The sequence below is a fragment of the Zonotrichia albicollis genome, chromosome 1, assembly GCF_047830755.1.
Source record: "Zonotrichia albicollis isolate bZonAlb1 chromosome 1, bZonAlb1.hap1, whole genome shotgun sequence".
NCBI classification, from domain to species: Eukaryota; Metazoa; Chordata; class Aves; order Passeriformes; family Passerellidae; genus Zonotrichia; species Zonotrichia albicollis.
The window spans coordinates 144,892,714-144,916,301 of NC_133819.1; the positions used below are offsets into that span (position 1 = coordinate 144,892,714).

At 39.1% G+C, this 23,588-nt stretch overlaps 1 long non-coding RNA gene across 1 annotated transcript; it reads right to left on the bottom strand.

Annotated features, from left to right (window-relative positions):
• Nucleotides 1-3,247: 3,247 nt before the first annotated feature.
• Nucleotides 3,248-22,889, bottom strand: LOC141725434 (uncharacterized). Its single transcript, XR_012577287.1, has 4 exons — nt 22,761-22,889; nt 13,713-13,763; nt 12,278-12,449; nt 3,248-3,287 (listed from the first exon to the last, which is right to left on the bottom strand). It is a non-coding gene; the product is annotated as an uncharacterized LOC141725434 (long non-coding RNA).
• Between the last annotated feature and the right edge of the window lie 699 nt (nt 22,890-23,588).

Consider the following 23,588-nt stretch of genomic DNA (forward strand, 5'->3'; position numbering starts at 1 on the left):
CAACATGTAAGATTTCACTCAGCATAACAATTTTTATTCCCATAATAAACATTTTGAACAGATTTGAAAATCCTCTCATGGCTGTGGCAGGAGAGGCACCATCGTCCACAGGAAGTGCAAGCATTATAAACTCACAAGTACAATCACTACTTAACAGGTGTGTCTGAAACATGAGTGAGAACACTGAGGTACCCCTGCACTAATTTATAGAAACTGAAAACTTGGTTATTTTGAAGGCATGAATGTTGCAGTGGCTGTCAACTTAATGAACAAGATAGGTTTCTTTTATCAACCTATTTTACAAAGAAATAAGGTGATAAAAGAAACCTATTGTAAGTCTTTTAATGACCAATTTTTAAAGCAGTCAAAACACTGGCTTCCTGAGGAAGCCAATAGCTGATTTTAAAAGTTGGTGGGGTTTTTTTCTTTGTTTTTGTTTTTAATAGATATATGTGAATATGAAAATAAAGTATTGTCAACCTCCAGAGTCATTGGAGTGGACAGTAACATTCTCTTACAAGTAGAGACCAAGATTTGGAAGGTTTGGCCCAGGCTTTGATACAGACTTGTTTTCTACCAGTAGCAATTAATGTCATTCTCTTTTCTCTGTCAGATGAGTGGGATAACATTCTCAGTTGCACTGGAATCTAATCAATATTCCTATAACATCTAAAGATCCTTGGATGGGAAACAATATCAGATTCAGGTACTGAATGTATAGTTTCTGAAATTTTCTGTCTGTACACCTTTCTGGCTCATTATACATTTACATCTTAGCAAAAAGAAGGGAAGGGAAGGAAAAGAAAAGGAAAAGGAAAAGGAAAAGGAAAAGGAAAAGGAAAAGGAAAAGGAAAAGGAAAAGGAAAAGGAAAAGGAAAAGGAAAAGGAAAAGGAAAGGAAAAAGATTGAGTTTGAGCTTGAACTAGCTTTCCTTCTGTCTTATTTGGTCCTCACTAATGCTGTGACACACCTTCTGGCTTTTCTCCTTTTTTATTCCTCTGGATATTAAGAAAATGCTCAGTTTATTTTAACGGTCATAGAATGAGAAAATGAAATATCACTTTTTTATGTAAATTAGTTATTTTCTTATGCTGAAGAAGCAGCTTTTTTGATGGCAGTGGCTTCTGTTGTATTTATGTTCCTCCACTGATCTCATCAGGGTGCCAGATGAGCCATCCTTGCAGGGCCTGAACCAGCTGGGTCCAATATTAATGAGGAAAGGGACCTGTTAATTGTAGCAAGTGGCTCAGAGACCAATGCTTCAAAGCCAATTCAGCCAGACGAGACTGAACCTCCCTGTGCACTGTTTTTCACATGAACTTTTATAATCTTTTGAAGAAAAATTCTATATAGAGACACAGAATTTTCAATGAAGAAGTTATTTTTGCCATTAAGGATGAGCACTGTGACCTGCCATCTTCCTCTTGTGAGTAGATGACTGAATGACTAACCAAGGTTATCCTATCAAGTGATGGTTTATTTTATTTTCCAGCAATCAGGTGAATTGAATCTAGACCAGAGCATGGGGAATTTCCAATTATTTGCTGTGAACCAGTCTCCTTCAGCTTGGATTTAGTGGTTTTTAACTCTCTAAGGGAAATATCTCTCTGCTAAAAGTCTACTTTGCTGTAAGTTGCAGGGCTTAAATTGACATTCTGGTGGATATTGCCATGAACTTCTTGGTCTCTTAGGCTTGCTATTCAATACTTCTCATTTTGCTTCCTTTATTCTGAGAAATATATGATGGTCATATGAACTTTTAAACTTTTGCTCAGGCACAGTGCAGAAACTCATGGTTCTGAGATGTGCAGGCCATTTCTCCTCTCTTATGTCTGGTAGAGCACTCGCTGGTTTTGAGGAAAAAGATCTTTAGTACTAGGTAGGTCCTAGGAAAGAATTTTGGAACAAAGTCTTTTTGTTGTAAGCTAGAAAGTAATTCACTAGGAGCTGTTGTCAGCAATGCTTGCTGCAGCCCACCAAAGGGAGGGTTCTGTGAAGAAGGTCTTTGTCATCCTGGGGCTCTCCTTTAGCAGTTCCAGCTGTGAAGACAGCAGGGTGCTCATTGCTGCTAGGCACCATGGGGTATGGAAAAGGGAATATCTTCTGAGAAATTTCCAGTCTTTGTTCAAAAGCTGACCAAGTATTTTCTTCACGGACATTATTTCACAGAGAAGGAAGTAATGGATCAAATATTTCTAAGAGTAGGATGCAAGTGCACTTAAAACCTTTTTGAATATTTTTCAAAATAATCATTATTTAGCTTATTCTCTGGGGTTTATAAAAAATAAGTTAGGAAAGGAAATAAAAATTTCAAAATATTTTTATTTTGTATGTGTTTTGCTTAAGCATGTCTGTAAATTTGGTTATCCTATTCACAAATGAAAACATTATGTGAAGGATATTGTGATCTCAGAAGAGTTTGTAAGGTACCACTAGAAGTTATTTGGACAGTTACATTTTCTGAGGTTTCTTAAAATCTACAACTATTATTATCCTCAGTAAGAGTCCTTTCCTTTCCATCTGTAGTAGTGCTCACTATAGTCTTTTTATAGCCTAGGTTTAGTGACTGTGTCAATTCACTGGCAGTTTTCTTTGAGCTTCCTGTACAGTGCACAATATATTACTTCAGACTACTAAATATTACTTAAGAATAAAAAACTTTGTTAATGATTTTATAGTTTCTGTTAGGAACTTCTGATTGTGATCTAATAATACCCTAGTTCACAACTGTCGTTTCTATCTCTGTCATCACTTGCCCTCTGGAATTTATATCTGTGCTGTATAAGTCAGTGTTCAGGATTGCAATTTTTATGTAGCCTTTTGCCCATTCTAGCCTGGATTATTTGTATACAAATAAGTATTTTTTCCCATTACATACCCACTCCCACTCAGCTTTGGACAGGAACACTTAGAACATTATCAATATTACATTTCACAATTAATCATAAGCTAGTTGAAAATGGCAGATGAAAATGTTTGGTTCCATTATGTCATCCCATTCTTGCTTCAATGGTCAACATGTCATTTATAGCTGTGGTAAAATTAGTTCAAAGCATGAAGGACTTCAACAACCCATGTTCTGTAGTTATCAAGTATTGATAAAGGACAAAGCTTTGAGATGAAAATCTGTCACATGATGGAAACTTGTATAGCTTTCCTGAGGTTTTCAACTTTGTTGATTCCTGTTGTAGGCAGGAGCTGGGACTTACCAAAGAATTTGTGGACAGAGCAACTGCATCAAAGATTCTGCAATCTTTGCGTCAGGGCAGCATGCTTTTTCTTCACATCTGTGATGAAATTTCCATGAAAGACATTGTGATTAATGACTACAAATCTGAAAGAGATCCTGAATTACACCAAACTCCAATGTTTGGTGTAACTCAGATTCATGGACAAGGTGACATGAGACAAACATATTAAAATAAATGGAATCTTTCCTATGTTACGGCTTCCCAGCCAATTCACAGCTTTTGGAGTCAACCATATTACACCTCGCGTAGCAGATTTGCATCTGCAAAAGATCGCTTTCTGTCAAGTAACTGTGCTCTTATACAAAGTGGCCATTTCAACCTTGTTCCTTCAGTCTGTCTGCTCTGTGATCAATATCACAGTCTAGACCTGGATGACTGCAGAATCTGATTGCAGCTTAATTTCCCACAAGAGTAGCTAGACCTGCTGAAACAGCTTGAATATGCAGCACTGAATAAGCAGGCTGAGTGACAAATGCCCTCACACCATATTGGGAAGTCCAATTAGCAGAGTGCATCTTGCTGTGTTATTTTTCTCCCTATTGCATTTTGGAAGGATTAAGCTCTGGGACAGTCATTGTTAAGTAAAGGAAAATAACATTGGAATCCATTACTGAATAAATAAAAATCCATTACTGAATAAAGGACACTGTAAAAGTGCCTGCGGTTTTTAAAAAATTCTTCAGTTTATGTTAGCATATGTAAGATTAGCCTTAAATACTTGAGGATAAACTGGCCGTGTGTTAAACTCTTAACATCCACTAAGGACTTTTACCCAATTCTTTGCTATGTTTAACTGGGTCAGTGGAAAACGTTACCTTCCCTACCACTCCTTTTCACAGTCAGTCAGATGACACTGTCCCCACAGTGTGGTTGGAGGTGCATCTGACCTACGAAGTTCAGAGCCTGCAGGCAAAAAGCACTGATGAGACCAGCAAGCTGGTTATTAGGTTTGACTGCATGCACTGGCTAATGAGGATGGGTAACTTCATTCTGGGTGGCATCTGCTTTTCCTAATGCCAGCAGGGTCCCTGTCTGCTCTGCCTGTGAACTGTCTCCTGCAAGGCTTCATTTTGAGGCTCATCTTAGGTCAAGCCTCAGTCAACACCAGTTGACACTAAAATGCTGGGCTGTAATTTGCAGTGCTTTAAAGATGCTTCATTGTTATGCCTGTCCTTGCAGCACAAGTGCTGACTCTGGTAGAGAGTCAGAAGGCAAAACTTGAGACCAGTGATTGCATCCACTGTCAAAACTTAAGCCACTGGTATATGTGAGTCAGTGAGAGAGCTCTTGGTCTGGTTTGGCAGGTGAAGGGATCTTGTCCCTCCAGAGAGGTTTTGATGGATGAAGAGGAAGGGATCAGAAGCTTCTTTTCCCTGGACAGGCAGCCAGGAAGGGAAGGCGAGAGCAGAAGTGTGCCAGGGGATGTGCTCAAATGACTCACCTCTGTTAGGCAATGCCTTAGCTCCCTTCAGCAGCAAATTCAAGCCAAAGTAACCTCAGGGTACATTTCTGCAGAAGATTGGGCTGCAAGCTTATCCCACTATGGGCACTCTTGGCTGAATTAATTTCTAGGACTCAGCTTTCAGTTCTTGTGCCAGATACCCCTGCTGAAGGTAACACAGAACCTTCATATTACTTTACTTTTTATGCTGAGACCTAACTTATTCAGCTGTGGAGGTGTCCGTAAAAACAAGAGCAAATAAAGAAAATGGATGTGGGGAAGGAAGGGAAGCATCGAAGACAAAGGGCTTAGGTGCCTCCCAACTGGGGATCACTCATACAATGGGCCATTAAAATTTAGCTGAGTCGAGTGTATTGTTTTTAATTTGTATTCCCATAACATACTCTGTTATGGAGGGTGTATGCAGCAAATGCATATTAATGATGCTGCACATTTGCATATTATAGATCCATAATACCAAGGGTGTAGTAAAAATCTTTATTAAAAGTGGTGACTATGCAGCAGTCAATTTTCTCTGTATCTCAACCATTTTAATGCTTTTTGTTACACACACACACACACACACACACACTCTCTCTCTCTCTCTCTCTCTCCAACTGATAGCTATACTACATTAACGGACTAATGACCTGCAAAATTCCATTTATAAAAGATGAAGAAATGTTAGATTTATATGGGGAATCATCAAATTATCCCTTCTTCTGGAAGATTTCCAGTTCTTTGTTCCTTTGTTCTAAAATTTTTAAACAATAACTTGACAAATAAAATGTTGTTAAAACATATAGTTTTAATCCACTTCAGATTTAGTGCCAGGAGAAGATTACCCTGAATTTAGTTTTCAGGATAATTTGTATGGCTGAGATACATATTTCTGCAACTCAGCATTTTAACATGAAAAGTAGCCCCACCTGGGCTAGCTGTGAATTTAGTTAGCAGTCCTTAACTAAGGAAAACATTAATGTTTACTTCAGCATATCTGAGCAGACATACCCTTTTCTGGATTACACTGAACAAAATATGGCAAGTTTGCCTCCCATCACTACTGTTCATAGATGTTATGAACTACTGAGCTACTGATCCAAGAGAACTTAGAAATGTGGTAAAAAAGGGAGTATCCTGGTTAGTTACACTACAATATCAGCAAAAGTCTTGGTTGTCATATCTCTGTCTTGGTGAATGAATGTTTTTTATGTAAGAGTTGAAATTGTGGGCCAGATTCATAGAACCGTAGACCAGCTTGGGTTGGAAAGGACCTTAAAGATCATTTAGTTCCAAACCCCTGCCATGGGATAGATTCCACTAGACCAGGTTTCTTTGAGCTTCACTAAAAGCCTTTGAAGATCTCTGTAAAGGCTAAAGGCCAGGGACAGGCAAACATTTCCACTCCATCTTGAATGGGGTTTTGTGAGCTGAGGAATCACTTGTATCTGTTTCTCACTGGAACAGAATCATGGCAAAAATGGAAAAAGTGGACTCCAAGCCTATTGGGCAAAGGATGGATTTTGGGAGGTCTGGCTGATTGCAAGAGGCTTTTCTCTCAGAGGGCCCCACACAGTTTTCTGTCAGCTGGTTTTTATATGGACATGCTATGAGAATTGAATGGTGTCTGGAACAATACTGGGCCTGGAAATGGAATGTTTAACTCACTCCCTCCCCTCTTTTTTACAGAAGGTGTCACCTCTGATAACCAGAAGGAGCAGGAGATGTGTGGCTCCACGAGGCCAGTGGATCCTTGTCTCACTGTGGCTCCCTGCCCTCCCCTCTGCTGCAGTGCAGTAGGTACCTCACAGGAACTCTGCCTCTGCTTTGCTGCACAGAGATTAAAAGCCCAAAAAGCCCAAGCTGTCTTCAACTGTGTTCACAGGTCTTACCATTGCCTACAGTGTGTGCTGGAGCATATCCTAATTTATAGAAACTAAATGCTCTTTGCAAACCTAAAAAGGCTAAAGTAGTGTGCTGCTCAATGCCTATATATCTTCAGTAATACTTTCTTTAAGAACAACAAATCAGACATTTGAGAAAAGAATTTTTCTTTTTTCAGATACCGTCTGACTTTACAAGTAAGATTTATATTTTCAGCTTATGCATATATCCTCATCCTTTGCTTATTATAGGATAACAAGTGAAACACTATAGGCTAAAAGCAGGTAAGGTTCTAAATTTTAAGTAAATATATCTTCCCTACTTTGCATTTGCATTTATTTTTTAAAAATCTACAGGAGAGTTGCTGCAAATCTTTCAGATTTAATTTTAATCTGAAAAACAAAGAAAATGAAGAAAAACAGTGAAACCTAAAAATTGTGTTATCCTTGGTGAGTAAGGATATCTCCCCTGTGTCCTGTGTGCCTGCAGCAGTTGTCCATGACTTTCCATTCCTTGGGATACCTGCAGGTATATTCAATGTATTATAGAGATGTCAGAGTATAATTGTGTCAGTGAATTCTGTCCATCTATCTGCCCTGCATAAGGTTTATGTGAGGGTTAAGGTTTAAATGTCAGAGCAGTGACCAAAAAGTCATCCTAGATATATGTGAATTTACAGTTGAGTGATGTGAGGACTGAAATAACAAAATGCACCTTGGTTTAAATTTTATTTTCACCCCAAAATATTCTTCTATTGCTGTAATCCAGCTGATTTTTTGTCAGTGAAACTAATTGGGGAAGAAGAAATATTATGAGTGGCTGGAAAAAAAATGGGGATAACGGGTATAGTTTTTCAGGGAAATTTAGAGGATGCAGTATGTTCTTAGCCTTCCTGAAAGTCTGGTGGAAGCACATACTTTATATCCTGACTTAGTTTTATTCAGTCCCATAGGGATTCTTCATGAACAAAAAGTGGAAGCAAAAAGAGAAGAGTCAAGACCTCATTATTTTTTCCTTAGTCACTCAAAGGACCAGTTGCCCCATCCTGGTCCCTTTAGGCTGAAGGGAGTTTTACCAGTGACGTTAACGGGAACAGGATCTGGCCCAGTAGCTGGCTATTTTGGAATCACTTCTGTCACCCTTACTGCATTGTTGCCCAGAGTACAGAACATCCTTGCCTTCTGTTTTTCACTCCTTACTATTTCCTTAGAATACTCAGGCAGAGAGTGACTGTAAATGCTTAACTTTTTTCAATGGCAGCCGTTCAACTGAGTTTGGCTGCCTCCCTCTATTTCCTTGTGGACACTGATTTAAGAATCCATCCAAAACATTTGTTCAGAAGGATATGACTAACATGAGAATCTGTCACTGTGTAAACACAGCAACCAAAAACTATTTGGCAGTGGTTTGGATCTGCTGGCTAATAACTGGCTATTTGCATTTGATTTAGCAGCACCAGTTGTGATGATCTAATGTCGCTTAGGTTTTTTTTTTTGTGGATAGCTCATCAGATTTTTTTTTCATTTTACAATGATTCAGCATAATAATATGAGAGATAAAGAACATATAAAGAAAAGTACATATTTCGGTAAGTAATATAAAATTTCTCTTAGGACCACATTAGGAATGATGTGCTGAGCTCACACCAGAAGAGCAACGCCTACATTTACTGGAAATATTGCAGAAAGAGTGAGTGAAGTCATTGAAAAAAAATTGCCATTCCCTTCCTAAATAGGCTTGGGCTGGAAAATGGTCCTCTGGGTTGTGACCAGATTTAGCCTTAACAGCCAGTTTCCCCCAGAGAAACTGAGTAAATTCTCTTGGGAAACCAATCTGAAAAATATGGATGAGAATTTTTGAAAAGAGAAGTAATACAAGAATATAACACAGTCAAAAATATATCAAAAGCCATAAACTATTTTCCATTGTTTGGGCAGTTTCAGAAGAGCACATTCATCTATTAATGCTTTTATCAGTGTAGCAGGTATAAAGTTACACTGATCCAACTGTGTCAAAAGTTATGTGAACAACATCTATATAAGTCCTTGACTGAAATACACATTATTCACTATCAAGGAAGTTATAAAGACTGTGAAAACCTTATGATACAGATCCAAGTACATATTGATAAGCTTGAAGGGCATATGACTTAATTAACTTGTGTACCTTCTCCTGGCATTGTTTTCACAGTGTTGCAAAAGAGTAGGAAAATATTGTGCAATAGTTGGCATGAACAAATTTGCTTTTGATTCTCCTACTACTAAAACACTTCTACTACTAAAGAGCTTATGAACATGTTTGAGGACAAGATCTTTTCCTGCCCACTCAAGCAGTACCCAGTTATTTTATTTGCAAAAAGCAGAAAAATTCTCATTTCCCCCCACACACATGCCTCAGATCACCCCAACAGATTTGAGGAGATATGGAAAGTCCAATAATGTGGTCTGAGAACCACAGGAATGATAGACTTTTCCATGAGCTTTCTAAATCTAATAATGGCAAAGATGATTCGGTGCACAGAACCATCACCATGGATAGTCCTCCTGGTGCTCACTACCTTCAGCTTTTCACATTTGTAATAATTTATTTTGTTCTTTGATAGCTGATGAAAAAAAAATTCTGTGACATACACTTTCAGCTTAGGTTAGATCTCACCCTGGCACTTTCACTTCTGTGCAGGACATTTCTTCTTCTAAATCTTTCATTTCACAATAAAGAGCATTTTAGCTAGAAAGCTGTGAGATGCTATGATAGAATCATAGAAATTAGGAGTCATCAAATTCATCCTTGTGCCTTAGGGGAGGAGAAAGTAAAGAGATGTCAGAAGACCAGAAATTAGCAATATTATGCCAGACAAATGTTTATTGTTACCAGCCAAGTAACTGCAGATGGGAGCAGTATATATGTTTTGTTTGTTGGTTGGTTTTGTTTTTATTTTTTATTTTCTTTCTGACAATTCACTCTTCACTCAAAAATTAAAATCTGCTATATATTTTTTTCTATTATTAAAAAAAAATATTTTAGTTCAGTCTATAATCCTTGCTTCCTGCATGTATCACCAAGAGCACAGCTGTAGCTTCTGGGCTCAGCTGCCACTTACAATGTGTAGAGCCTTCTACATCCAAGAAATAATGACAGGCCTCTGTTTTGGAGACTTCAATATTTCTAAAATTAACAGGAGTGAAGTAGGGAGAAAGGGAGAAGAGGAATACAGCACATTCATACCCTAATGTGAAGCTTATTTTTCCTTGAAATCCCTCTCTCTCTGTCTTTCCTTGGTGGAGCTGGTCAAATCATCTAGTGGCAATGAGTCTGTTTTGCCAATGTCACCTTTTTATTATTTCTCCACTCACTGTGATGACAATAAAAGACTGCTTCAGAAAGAAAAATATTCTCAAGATCTTGCCCTGCAGTGCTCTGAAAATGTGATTAACTTTCCATAGATATAGACAGCTCCAAACTCATTCAAAGCAAGGGCCTTGAGACTAGCTGGTAGATTTTGGATGTTTTCCAAGGCAAAAGTGAAACAGAAGCATCTGGATGTTCTGCATGCACACTGCAGTGGCAGTGGGCTGTCATTCCCAGAGGCTGGACATGCATTTCATCCTGTCCTTAAAAGCACTTCCCAAAGAAGTGGCTTTATCTCTCCCACCTCTTTCCTCTTCCCAAGCTGAGCAGTGAATGTTCTTTCCCTCCCATCTCTGCTGCTCCCAGGCATTGCAGACAAAAGGCACAGCACTTCCACCGTGGTAGTTAACCTGGTTAGAGCAGGCTGGGGACTGCCTCTGAGAGCTTCTCCACCAATAAATCAGATGGGTGGTAAAGAATTCCAGTTTGGATGCAGTGATGAACAGCTGTGGGGAGTAAATGTCTCAGCTGGAACAGCTGGAGCTGGAAGAGGATGTGTGACTATGTCCTGAGACAGCCAGTCAGTCTCAGACAGCTACGCAACAGGAGTAACTGAGCTGTGCTCATACAATTTCCAGGCACTTAAACAAAAGTATTACCCCAAAACCTGCCTCAGTCACCATTAAAATACTAGAGCATCTTGCCATCTGTTCCCCAATTAGAAAACAAGCATGTCTAATTAACATCTCTTTATTTTCTGGTCTCAGATACCCAGAAAAAGAGTAAAAGAAGCCTTAGAAGCCAATTGTAGAGAGATCTAAGTACACTGTTGCTAATACAAAATTACTCCCTTAAAAAAAAATATATAAAAAGCTTAGAATTTCACAAGATCTAGTCACAGTGCCAAAAAGAACTGCTCTAGTAAATTGTAATGGGTAAAAATAAATCCAGATGAGTATTTTTCAGAAAAACTCAAGAAACAAAATAATCAAGAACCCCATGTGCAAAAAACTACACCTGTAGAGGGTGAAGGGTCCTTACTATACTCTGTTACCAATTTATCTCAAGCTTCAGATGAAAGTATCTTGAATAAGTGTAACATCTGATAAACATTTACCTCATTTAATATATTAATATTTGTGAGGGACTTTTTTTTTATCACAGGCCATGTGTATGACTTCCAAAAAAAGCAATAGGCTACTATGCTTCCAGTTCTATATTGTAGACTTTCTGAAGTCCAAAATATTTCTCAAACTCCCTCAATTGCTATAGGCAGAGGCTGTAAGCCAGCTGGTAACATCAGGCTGATACATCCCATTAGGGAGGCTTGCTTTCCAGCTGCCAATAATTTTTCATATCTTTAATGAACTGGTGTTTAATACTCTACATTAGGTGCCTGTTTCAAATGTTTTTTGTTTGGTTGTTTTTTTCCTAAAGAGAAGCTAGTTTCATGAATGAAGTTGGGGGAAAAAACCCAACAAAACAAACCAAACAAACCAGAGGTGGTTTGGTTTGGTTTTGTTGTAGTTAAAGGAAAAAAAAAAAAGAAAGAAAAAAGGTGGAGAAGTTGTTTCTTGAATTTTCTAATGCTTCATGGTTCAGAGTAAGGTTTTGACTTTTAGAAACACTTAACACTTGTTTTGTGGCCAGGCTTCGGCAGTGCCCACAAGAGCAGCCCACATTTTCATTCAATGCATTTGTTTATGTGTCAGTCTGCTATGAAGCAAATCTCTGCAAAACCCTCTGAAAAAGCTTCTGGTTCTCCTTCTGAGCTCTTCATAGAAAGGATGACAATCATCTACCACTATCAGTTTCTGCTTTAAGCCTAGTGGCAGAGGCAGATCTCAGATTTCCAACTCCCCAGTGATTTGTGTGGGTGTCCCACAAATTTGCACCATTTCTCTGTGCAATAGAGAAATGTCTATTTCTCTAGACAAAGTCTATCCTTTTTCCTCATTTGATAATTTAAAGACATGGAAAATTATATTTTTAGGAAATACACAAAGGGAATATAGATGCAGTTTCAAGGCATGTAATAAAAAATTGAGATTTAAGGGTTCTTAGTGATCTTAATTCAACCCTATTATGCATATTGATACAATAATAAAAAAAGTCTTTACACCTCAATTTTTTTTTTGTTCCAAAGATTGTGTCATATTCATGATATAAAATGTATATGCTCAGGACCATATAGCAAAAGAAGAATTCTTAGAAGAGATACAGGTCAAAGGACTGGGACATGGAATAAGGAGGACACATACAAAATATTAACCACCTGATCAGGGAAGAAGTTTCAAGAGATGGAAAGATATAAACAGAAGGAAAATAGGCATTGTGTGCAAAAGACACATACCACTGTGCACAGACATATCTCTCTGCTCCTCTTCTTGATTCTCTCTGCATGGGAGGTGATTTTACAGCAGATGTAATTGCTGTTTCCTGGTGACTCAGGCATTGGCTCTCCCACACCACATTTGCAGACACAAGCCCTTCAACTCAGCATTCACTTTCTGTTTCAGAAGGCACTTCAAATGAAAATTTACATTCAGAAGCATGATGAAACAAATAGGGACAGTTTTCTTTAGCAATATTTGTGTAAAATATAGCCACAGGGACAGAAAAATTACCTTGATCATGAAATAATGTCTGAGATGGATTATATCACACAGTTCTCTCCCTTTGGCAATGTTTTACAGATGCTCCCTTGAAAACCAGTCAGAATTTACATCCTCTATATGCATTCATATACACATATTATATTCAATTGTCTGTCTTTAACACAAAATATATTTTTTAAACCTGTAAAATTATGGATATAATTTTGCATCTGCACTTAGCTGGTGTAATTTAGGTCCCCAGAACAGGTAGCAAGACTGCACCTTAAATTACTGAGATATAAGATACATTAGGTGAAAAAATACCTCATTGATGTCATAGCATATATTTAATATACTATGGAAAGCAGAGCTTACTCTCCTGTATCATTTGATACCAGGAGAAAGAGAAATATCATTCTTGCTCATAAAATTTCAGCAATGCTGCATTCTCTGTGTCCCAGCCCTACAAGGTCACAAAATTTGTACCTCTTGCCTCTTATGGTTCTTACTAATAATTAAATCTCTTCATGACTTAAAGCAGGAACTTCTAAGAACCACATTGTGCTTTGTGTTCCCCTAATGGAAAGGAGATATCAGGAGCAAAAGAAACGTAATTGAAGCACTCTGCTTTCCTGATTGTTCTTGGGCACCAGAGTAGCCCTTTGTGTGTGTGGATAACCAGGCAGAGCATTCCTGAGGCTGCTGTAATTTATGCAAGGTATTGGACTGACATCTGGCTGTCTAAAGACTCCAGGGAAAGATATAAGTGGCTTAAAGCCAGTTTTGCCTGTTCTAATGATGAGAGCAGCTCAGAAAAATCAGAAATTCTGGCACTTAGGCATACAAATTATAATAATAATATTTTGGGGCAGAGGAAAAAATATATGCCAGGCTGAGCAAATGTGGCCCAGTAGTGATGCACAAACAAAACCCCATCTGCTGGAGACTTTGCAAGCCTTTAAGACATAGACTTTGGGGTTCACAGATTTTTAATAAAATACTTAGATCATAAGGGCAAGATTGGGGACTGATAATTCAACTGTGAGTTGTATTTTGATTTCTTTTTAAAGCCTGGCACTTCCAAATAATAACAGTAAGGTTTCTGTTTTTCTTCACAAATCTGCTTTACTTTACTGTTTGATTATAAAACAGGAATGAAAAGGGACTGGTGGGATAGTCCTGTACTCTTACCTCCATCTTTCTGTGTGCTGACATTTCAGGACAAACTGTATTTCCAGAAAACTGCAACAAGAAACATTGCAGTTAGAATATGCTGATTTTTGATGTTTACTAAATGCACAGAAGGTATGTTGTATGGAATTCCTTCCATCTCAAAACCTTCTTTTTTGGCCATTGACACATGCCACTAACATAACTTACACATATTTTGTGGTTTTGCTCTGTGAAGGAAGTATTAAGCTTTGAGACACTGTAATAAATTTGTTTGGTTTTGATAGAGATTGGCTGCCTGAATGCTACCATTTTTATCAGCTATAAATCGCTCCACCAGCTCAGAGACGAACAACCTTTCCTAGTCAATTTTGACTTAAACTGCATAAATCATTTGCAATGATTCCTTCAAGAGATGCCATTCTTTGTCCTGTGTAAATTTGTCTGAAAATTCATTTTCTAGTGAATTTTATCATTCTCACTCTGAAGAGTGTTCACAAATAATGCCCTGCAAATACTTGAAATTGTAGGCAGCCTGGTTACCAGCTTACCCGTGTGGTGTTTTTTGTCGTGTCTATATGATGGCCAGATCCAGCAGTGCAAAGCAAGCCTGTGTTTGAAATGCAATATTAATGCCACTGTCAGAGCTTTTTGGGCTGGCCCAAAATGTGGATCCTGGTTATCCTGTGCTAACAATCCACTCAGGAATAGAGACAACATGGTGACAACACTTTGTGATTTCAGCTTGGGGCTCATTGACCCTTTCTGGGGACAGAGGGAACCACACTGGGTTTCTGCCTTGTGGGAAACTATATAATCACTGAGACAGTAATGTGAGCTCCATTTTTCTGAAAGGGACCCAACTGCCCAATGATTGAGTGGTCAAGACTACAACAAGGTCGTGATAAGGGCTAGACTTAATCTAAATTCTAATCCAGTATTGGAAAACTGTGTCTCCTTTAACTTAAACAAAAGTTATTAAAAATATCCTTTCAAATAATACTGGTGAGACTGAGCCAGGTTTTGCTGCCATTCAGTTTAATATTTCCTAATCTTTCTATTTTCTCCTTTCTGTAGTGTCTGTCATAGACTTTTCCTATCCTGGGGTTATAATAATTGAGCAGTTAGCAGAACTATCAATATCAGAGTTAACCTCTTTTCTGTAGTAAAATGGCATTGTGTTAATCTCCCTAAAAGAGAGCCACCTCCCTCAGAGTGTCTGAGGATGGAGTTTACTTAGATAAACTAAACACCATCTCAGGCCTCAATGGTTCTCTGAGGACTTTTGAGGCATACTGCCCATATCATTTAGAGGTGAAATGGAGAAATGTTCTTGGACAGAAAAAAGAGGGAATTTCTCTTATCTAATTTTCTTAATTCTTTCTGAAACTGAAAGGAAACCAAAGCTTTCCCCTGAAATTAAACTCTGAAAAATTTCTGTGTTCTAATCCAGACACTGCGAGTTACCAGGTACCAACCTGAGACATAACATCAGTGAGTGTTACTTGCCCTGCTCTCAGCTAACCCCAGAGAGAAGTTTTCCTCACTGTGCAGGAGGCACAGATAAGTCTCTTAAGATAGATAAATTAGATAAAATACTTGAATCCAATCTTCCACCTCTTTGTTGTGCTACTGGTAGGTTTAATCTCAGTCTTCTGACTCCTGGATCAGTACAGTTCACTCTTCTGTCTGTAGTGAAAGACTCTCCCTGATAGACTTGTCATGGAACTGTGCTGTCCTCACAATTTGTAGAGATGATAAAGCCTGATTTTAACAATTCTGCTCTGCCCTTCTACACCTTTAAGTGGCACAGAGAGTTACTGATCCCAGCCTGCTTCCACAGAACTGACATTGTTGGGTCTGGGATTGGGCTTTTTTGTATGACATTAGAAAAGGAGCCCCTTGCCTCTGCTCTGCTGAGAGGTGTAAAAACATCATCATCATTCTTAGAACAAATACTTATTTTTTCCCCTGAGCCTGCTTGGATAACCTTGTACTGAGTAGTTTACCACAGCTTTTCATGTGGATGTCACTCTCACAAAAACAAGGGTGGAATAGGAAAACAATTATTTACACACCTATTTACATCAATCTCTCCCCATGAGAAGACAGGACTTTTCCTGCCCAGTATCTCAGCCAGTGCTCAGAAGACTGGCATTATGCCTGCCATTGTTGAAGGGTTAACCTGACTATGAGAATCATCCTTCATGTCACACAGCACTGCTAAATATATCTGTTATTTGAGCTCATTAGATTTGCCAAATGTCTAGATGTTTCCCTGACTCCTAGCTCTACAACATGCCTTTGTCAGGGTGACTCTTTGATTCATGAAGGCTTTTTAGCTACGTCAGTGTTTTTCATTATTTACTGACCATCAGGCTTTTCTCTTTTTAAAATTTTGCTCCCTTCTTTCCCCCACATCATTGTCCTAGAGAAAAAAATCCAGTTTTATCCAAAACCAAAATTACAAAGAGATGAATAAAATGACACAACAGTGGCTGGTTGCACAGTTTTTAAGGAGCAGGATTCTTTACAGACCCAGACAATGGCAGTGACATAAAGAAAAGCCAAGTGGGTTCCTTTGTGGGTGGTGGGGTGACTTTTTTCAGAATAAGAAAAACAGCTGTGAAGTTTTCCAAAGTCACTGTCAGAACTATGTTTGCACAAAGCAGTAAGAGAGAGAAAAAGAGACCAACAGGGAAAACATGCAAAGACACCACTTAAAGAACGGGTGTTTCATGACAGGTCAGAACAGAGTAACCCAGCAGAAAAAGAACTGTGACAAGGCAAAACACTAACATAGAAAGTGTTCAATGTTTTTCCAATCACAGCCATTGTTCTGCTTAACTGATACTGGCAAACAACCCTGCTGTAACCTTTTAGGTATAGAGGATCAATGAAAAATTAATGGTGCCACTGGATACACTGTGATGCACAAAATAACTTATATTAAATTCTCAGAATGGCTGTAACTCCTGCTTCCCTTATTGTTGGAATCAGGAGTTCCCTATTCTTCTTTTCTCTGTAAAGTAGAATAAAAACTTGGATCCAATCTGAATGTCAGCACTTGAGGTCATTGTGAGCTGAAAGAACCAAGGGCACATCCAGTGTTAAAAGAAACATATTGATTTGGTCTCTGAATATTTCTTTTTGTCCAGCATGATGCACATGCTAAGCAAATCAGGAATGACTAATGGGGTTAAATGTGATCATCACCATATCAAATATCGTCTCAGAGTTGCCCTTTCTTCACTAATCAGATTTCACAGTATTAGGAGTAGAATTTGTTTTAATTTTGTCTTTATCCCTTGAGATACATACCTGAGTTAGACACGACAGTTGGAGCCACGAGGTTGAATCCTGTGTCTCACAATCAAAATGTGGTGCTTTAGCCACAGCTTAAGCTAAAATGAGGTAGCTGTAAGTACCAGCCACTTAATGTCTATGAATCTATCATTATATCCAGAGAAATGAGAAGCTAAATACTTCCTAATTTCTTGTTGACAAGATTGATCAGTTAGAAACTAACTACATGCACTGAGCAAAATGCAGCCAAGAGAGAAATGGACCTGAGCTATAAACCAGCTCACAGCTCTGGCTTTTGGGCTGACCCATGAATAGAGCAAAAATTTAAGCAGACAAGCATGACATAATAATTACCATTTTCCAGGCATGGACTATTAGCAGCTCACAGTCAGCAGCAGCCCAGTGTCTCCCTGCTGGTCTGTACTTAACTGAGGTTTCCCCACTACCATCCCAGCCAGCACATATGAGGAGGACAGGATAAGGAAACAGGGGCCAGCTTAGCAGCCAAGGGACTGTGCAAGCATATGCCAGATTTCTGAAGATAGAGGACATGATGTGTACTTGGCACACATTTTCATCCCTGCCTCCTACTGGTCCCAGCTGCTGATGCAGTTGTTCCTTAATGCTGAAAACTAGGATGCAAAAGGGCAGCTCAAATTCACTGCTGTTTTGACCATGCAGTTCTGAGCACACATCAGCTCTCTCCTCTCTGACAAAGAGAGGAGAATACTGTGCTGCTGCAAGTTTGGCAGGGCAATAGTTAATCCTATGGTGGCAATTTCTCTAAAGTCAGTTGTTTTCTGCTATGTCTGAAATGCTATTTTAGTGCTTTAAACTTCAGGCGAACTTCCAGCACAGACACTCCTATATCCCAGAAGGCTGATTTAAGTGCATATATGTTTAAAGGCTGGAGAAATGGCATTTAGTTCACTGTGCCCTGGATGTATTGCATAAAGGATCAGGAATTTTATCCTCAAAACTGCTGCTGCTCTTCACCCATAAGCAAACTTTTTTGACATTGTTGAGTTTATCTTAGTCTAACAAATTTCTTACTTTCTGGAGAAATGACCAAAATGCACAGAATTTAGCACAGGCTATAGATGTATGGAGTACTACTCAGTCTTCCCTCAGCCCATTCTCAAGATCTCATCCAATTTAAAAAATAACTAGAGTATGTTCAAAAAAGCCTAGGTGACCCTGAGACCTAAATTAAATTAACTCCCAACAGCCATCTAGGTTCATGGCTGGCTCAGACTTCCACTGCAATATAAATTCTTAAATTTTTTAATTACAACTGAGAAGCAGGATCCTAAGTCACTTTATTTCTTCTGAATATTTTATCTGGGAACTGATGAACAACATCTGAACTGTCAGTCTCTACATATATCCTTAAATGGGATCACACTTAAATAACATTTTTTTTCATAAAAACAAAAAGAACTGACAGATCAATTCAACAAGGGAAACATGGGAAACAAAGGAAAAAACCCCAGATACATCTCTTCTGAGTGGTGAATAAAGACTGACATCAAAGATCTCTAAGGATTCCCAAATCTGCTGGAATTATACAGAAGGATGCAGTAGCTGGTGTCACAGTCTCTGGAATCCAGCTGCCTTCTGGCAAGATTGGTTTAAAATTGCTATTGGAAATTTTTTCTCTGTGATCAATATCTCTTTGCTGCTCACTTGCTTCCTGGCATGTTGAGCTTAGCTTGATGATACTCAAGGAACTTTTTGTCATGCAGGTGGGAATTTTGTGTTGTGCCTCTATGAGAATGATGCAGCACTTGGGTGTATGAAGTTTCTCCCCAGAGCCAGAACCATCAGTTTCTGGGAAAAAGCAGCATGGAGCTGTCAGCTCTCCTGAAAAATATTTTATCACTGGCCAAACTTGATAGTAGAAACCAAAGTACTTTATTCCTTTTAATGTTGATTACAGTGTAACATGCATTTTATATCTCTCCCTCTCTGTAGGACTTCTTTAGCATAAATCAGCATAAGACTGCTGAAGATAAAGGGATGCAGCCTCCCACTACTACATATTAATGTCACAGAATAACAAATTAACACATTGACGTACTACAGTGTTTTTAGAGATGGAATTCCTGTCTACAGGAGCTTGGAAATGAGGTACCTTCTGACAGCTGGGATATAAGAGAAACTTCTAAAGTTCCCATTCATTGCATGTATGTGCTCTAGTTCTGGGTTGTAATTAACCAAAAGCACTTATGCCATATTTAGAAAAGTTTATGCATCTGTTTCTCTAATGTACACCAAAGATGGTTCTTTCCATGATACTTTGGTTTTAAATGCAAATAAAGAAATAGTGGAGCCACAAAAGGACAACATACAATTTTTATTCCTAAAGAATCTATGGTGTTTGATAAATGGGTAATTAGAAATATTTTCTTATCCTGGAGAGCTATAGGACCTAACTGGAAAAGAAAACATGATTTTCTTCATTGTGAAGTGACATACAGAAAATGTGACTCTTCCAGTCAAAATCTGGGACAGAGACAGGCACAGAACCAACTTAAGGAGAGTCCTCCTTGTGAATTTCTTTCATGTGGCATTTCTCTCCAACCAGTTTTCAGGAGATGTATATGACTGTTTAATCTCCTTTTTCATTGTCTGTTTCTGGCAAAACTCCATCTTGCTGCCTATTTCTTCAACAAGAGCATGAGGAGGCCCATCCACAGGGAATGGTGGTAGAGAGGTGGCTCTTTATCAGATGTATCAGATGTAATATTATGCTCTTTTATGAAATGTGATGGATTTCAATGAGGAATAGCTGTTCTGTGCATGGAACACTAACCCTAATCTGCAGAATTTTTTGGGGACTAGATGGAAGAAAGTTAGTGCCTGGATGTTCTATGCAGAAATAAATGTCAGAGTGGCTAAAAAGGGGAGGGAAGTGAGGAAAGAAGAGAAAAAAAAAGTTTGCATTTTTAAAAGGAGCTATTTTGGGAACTGTTTTGGCACATTTCCCAGTTTCCTGTCCTGGGTATGTGGCAGTCAGTTTAATTAGTTTTTCTCTGTACAACTTCTGAAACACTGCAATTGTGATTTGTGCCCGATAGGTCATTAATTTTCTTCCTGCCCATTTTAATGCACAGCCTCCTCAGAGCTGGCAAAAACAAGCTCTGGCACATGACTCATATTGATTGATGGTCGTCTTTCATCTGACGTAATAGGTGAGAAAAAAAAAGGACATGGACACAGGAAATGCTATAGGAATTTCTGAGTGAAAGACAATTAAAATGATAGTGGAAAGATTATCCTTCAGTATTGCTTTAACCATCAGCAAAGCCTCATTTCCTCATTGTGGCAGATGTTCTACACTACCATATTTTGTCTCAAAAAGAGCTTAGCTTCCATCATCATCAGAATTTGGATGCCATTTCCCACTAAAATCAATTTTCAAAAATCACATCAGTAGGTGTAGTGTGTACTAATGACTTTGAGAATTTGAGTCATACAGTCTAAAAGATCAAAGCAGGCAAAGGGCTGGGTGGGCTGCCCTGAGAAGTGGACTGGGTTGTTCTTCATAAAGGAAGCTTGTGGGCTAGAACAAGCAGCTTTTCAAGTCCTACTAGAGAATTACATATTTTTTTAATTTTTCCTTTGGAGAGAGAAATAGCTACATCTTTACTGGCTGCTCAGGCCATCTCTGTGGTGAGTAAAATTAAAAACCTCTATAAGGTTCACAGCTGATCTGGCTGGATTTTGCCCCAAGACTTAAGGTTCATGCACTGCATATGAAGCAACACCAGGATTGTAAGAGGGCTCATAAGTTCATGAGACACATCTTCAAATGTCTTAGAAATGAGGCATCAGTGGTGAAGCTTAAACTCTGAGTCAAGGTTTCCCAGCCAGATGAATCCACTTCTTTTCCCAGTTCAGCCTCCCTTGGATCTGTACAGCTGGGAGTTCTATTGCAGGCTGTTATTGCCAATACAATGTGTGCTGATTCTCAGGTTGCCCTTATTTTCCCTTCTTACAGCTCATTCCTGTGAGATCTTGCTTATCTAGAGTCATTTACTGCAGGCAGCTGTGAGCCATCCAAGTCCTGCTAATGGCAAGCAAGAAGTTGCATTCCTTGGTCATATAAAACCAATGAAAAATGTAAAATAATTAAATTTATCCCTAGACACCAACATATTTATTCTCCTAGCTGAGGCCTGCTTTATAAAAACAGCATGGAAACAAATTCTCATTATGCTGATGGAAGGCAGATTCTGTTTCCCATGTAAGCCATGTGGAAGCCCCTTGCTTTTGATGCCATATGTTTTCATGATCACAGTGATTTGCTTTGGTTTGCTTTCATTTACCTCCTAGAAATATGAGAGTCAGGGGAAATGGTAGGTGCTGTATTTGCTTCTGCTTTGTTGATAGCTCTGTATATTATTCAAAACCATGTATTTATTCCCAGAGGAGAAATATCATTAAGGTATTTTTAATGCTGATAACATATCACTCCTTAGAGTTAGGTGAGTTATTTGCTTACTTTTTATTATTACATAAGAAGCCAGTTATTTGGATTATTATATGCTTGGGAAACTCTCAGTTACATATTTAAAATCAAATTTGTCAGTAGATTAACATAGTTGTGCACTTTTTATCTCTGGGACAGAGACTCCTTTAGCTTCCCCATAGAGTTTTCTGCTGAGGACATGGATCACACCTGGATATTCAGTCCTATTGGGGTGGTGAAGAAAGAGAAAATCTGACTGCTTTCAAGGACCCAAGAATAAAACTTAGCTGGATGGACCATAATTTTATCCAGGTATAAACTGATATGTATCAGTTCCACAAACAGAACTCTTTGTGACTTATTTGAAAGAAAATTATAATTATATAACAATGAGACATATTTATTTAATAACCTAAGTCTGGGCAACAAAAAGGCTTCAAGTCCATCTCAGCTCATTACTTTGTTGTCTGAGCAATGGGCATTTTGACACCTTTACAGCAACCTTGGAGAAAGGAAACAGCTCATTGCTCTTTTTATAGGTGAAAAACTGAGGCAGAAAAAGAGACTGGGGTCATGTTCATGGTCACCAATGGGAAAAGGTTCAGCAGAACTTAGAGTGGAAGCCAAATCCTAGCACCGTAGCAAGGATGCTGTCTTACCCATCAGAGCAGCTGACCTTTGAAATACCCTTCAGATTAGGATTTGCCCTTGCTCAGCTGCAATCTGTGCAGCTCTGGGTTTTGAGCCAATCTGCAAAACTAAAATTTCCTTGTATCCAGGTTTTTATTTGAGTTTGCCCATTCTCTGCCCAAACCCTATCAGTTTCAAGGGAAACCTCTCTGCCTAAACTATTCTCTCGTTGACTTGAAGTGAACACTTTGCCTGCCAGACATTGATCTTTGATTGGTATTTCCTTGCCAGCCCTTCAAAACCGCTGCTGTCACCGTGGCATCTTATTTCCATATTGTGTCTGAGAGAGACAGCAATTATTTCCCACTGGAACTGACTTCAATGTCACCACACTGATTATTCAGCAAAGGTTACTATAAGGAAAGTATTGGTCTTCCTTTTCCACTGCAGCAGGAAAATGCCAGATCTTAGCAGCACAGTGCCTTGGGGATGGCTGCATTAGTTTTCCAATGAAAGGCTCTGCACAAGTCGAACCTCCCCTCCCCCATGCCTCCTTCCCACCCCTCTCTTCCTAAAACACACACTGAGGTTTAGTATAAAGTTAATTCTATAACCCAGGGTGCTTTTTTTTTTTTTTTTTTTTTTTTAATGCTACTGACCTTCCATTTCCTTGTCAGTCGACACCAAGCAATTCCCCAGATGGAGAGAAAGATTTCCACTTTGAATATCCCTGAAACACATTTAGAGCCAAAGGCTTTATCATGGGAATAAAAGCACTGAGGTTCTCACAGCTGGGAAGATTTATACAGCTGAGCCTTACCAGCTTAAATGCCTACAGACAGAAACAGCTGAGCTATGTATTATTTCTTTTCCTCCAACTTGCAAGGGAGATGAAAAGCGCAGAGGCAGCCGGCAGATAGCTGTGACTGACAAGGGAGGGGCAGAGCTGTCTGCCCATGGCTGCTGCAGTGGCATTTTTATCAAATAATTTCAGCTCCAGAGGTGAGGGGGCTGGGGCTGACACGGCTGCCCCAGCCAAGGGGAGCTGCCCTTTGAGTTACAGCACTCCACACCGTGCCAGGGAGCCTTAAACTCAGTCAGGGCGGCAGGGAGCTGATGCCTGCCAATGAGCCCCGGGGGAAAGGTGCTCAGAGGAAGATGCACTGAGCTGAGTGCTCTGCACAGCAGAATTGCTGTTTGCAGTCTGTGTAAAAACAGAAGCCAAGCTGCCTCTGCTCTTATCACCTTAACAGCAGCAATATTTTGTTCTTCAAAATTAAGGGCAGACCTTAAAGAGTTGACAAAACAGTCATTCAATGGCCATGCTTACCCTGGAGAAAAACAGGAAGGGAGATTCCCAGAGGTCAGGTTGCTGTCCATCCACACATGCTTACCTCACTGAAGTGACCTGAAGGCTCCTCTGGCCAAAGGTGGGCAGAGCAGCCCTAAGTTCAGCAGCCACAACAACATGAGCAGGTCTGTGCCCC